Source organism: Apaloderma vittatum, unplaced genomic scaffold (assembly GCF_000703405.1).
Source record: "Apaloderma vittatum isolate BGI_N311 unplaced genomic scaffold, ASM70340v1 scaffold10222, whole genome shotgun sequence".
NCBI classification, from domain to species: domain Eukaryota; kingdom Metazoa; phylum Chordata; class Aves; order Trogoniformes; family Trogonidae; genus Apaloderma; species Apaloderma vittatum.
In genome coordinates this window covers 1-1667 of record NW_009701869.1, presented here as the reverse complement: position 1 = coordinate 1667, position 1667 = coordinate 1, and positions in this window count along the sequence as shown.

Below are 1667 nucleotides of genomic sequence, written 5' to 3'. Positions count from 1 at the left end.
GGGAGGACCACCCCCCCCCAGCCGTGGGACTCCAGGGCCTGGGCAGAGCTGATACCTTCAGAAACGCTCCTGTGGTGCCAGGGGACCAGCTGCCAAACCTGCCCTGCTACCAGCACTGCCAGGGCTGCCTGGATATCTCCTAGCACATCACAGGCCGCTACTGTATGATCTGTCCAGAACTGGGTTTTTCATGCCTGTAAACAAGAGAAAAAAGAGTTTACATCTTCTCTGCATGTTTAGTATCTTCAGGTTTTAAATACCCCCTCATAAATGCATATTTCAGTGTAGAGATTGCACCAGGTTTACCTTGAAAGCCTCACTGTAAATGGAGAAGTGTGGATACCCTGCATTTTACAGCTAGCAGTGCTGACCGCACTCCGTTGCAGAATTAAAACTTTCGTCCTTGAGCTCTTTTCTAAACAAGTACATAACTCTTGCTTGCTAATTATGAAAAGAGACCCTGACCAGCCAAGTATAGCTCATGTTGGGAGTTTGTCCGTGAGAATGGACAGATAAGAGGCTTCTTGTACACAAGATGTGCCTGGGAGTGAATGGGAGAGTATGATCAAAACAGACCTGGGAAAGTCTGTTCTCCCTGTGTGATAAGAGAGTGATTGAAGGAGCACATGAGCGAATAACAATTCTGGCTGTATAGTCTGGTCTCCTGTTTGTAACCCATAAATACTGCTTCTTGCTAATAAACTTCGTCTTAGCTTCTCTCAAGAGCTGAGTCCGTGCCTTTCAGCCCGCCGCAGAGAAGATTCAAAGCTAACAGAACTGCAGGAAGGATATGATATGGAATATTAGAGCTAGGATGCCAGGGTCTCTGGCTGAGAGATCTCAGGCTGCTGAGAACCAGCTCTTCTTGCTGGATGAGGTGTTTGTCTTCTGTGCCTTGGTTCATCTTCCCCCCAGAAGTATGTGCTCTATCTGGAGACTGCGCCTTTTTAACCAAGACGCCTTGGTCATCCTACAAGTTCTTCTGCATGGTTTATAGACAGTATAATATTATTTCAGAAGAATGCAGTATTCTTTTCACTTTGGAATTATGGGGAGAAAATGGGATAAAAATTCCTTGAAGTAATTAGTTGAGTTTTTGTTGGGAGTAGGTTTATTTCTCTTTGGACCACACAAGGTGAAATTGCTATATGAGGGAGGATGGATGCTGGACTGTATGTAGAAATCCCAGATAAGAAAGCACGTGACACTTTCAAAGAGAGAAAAAAAACAGTCTTCATGGGCAAGGAAAATCTGCTGAGAGTCTGCCTGATGCCTCTGACTGCCTGGCATGAGGGTGCCCTCACATGCTTCCAAGCAGTGCACCTACAAAGGTAGCTACAGTGAGCACATCCACCAATTTTTCCAAGGGGATCTGCAAAGGCTGTGAGAGAGAACTTTATGTGCTCTTATAATCAGCCCCTAGAGGTACTGGTACAGCATCTTCTTAAAGCATACTACGACCAATTGCTTCAAAACAGAGACAAGGGGCAGGGAGATAGGGGAGGGGAACCAGCAGTCCCACCCAGGCTGTGGCAGGAGGAGGAGGCAGCTCTGCATGACAGGAGCCAGGACATCCAGCTTAAATACAACCATGATGCAGCTGAGACGGTCATAGGAGCAGCTGCAGATTGATCCCACATTTCTTTGCTGAGCGCGGCTGAGATCAC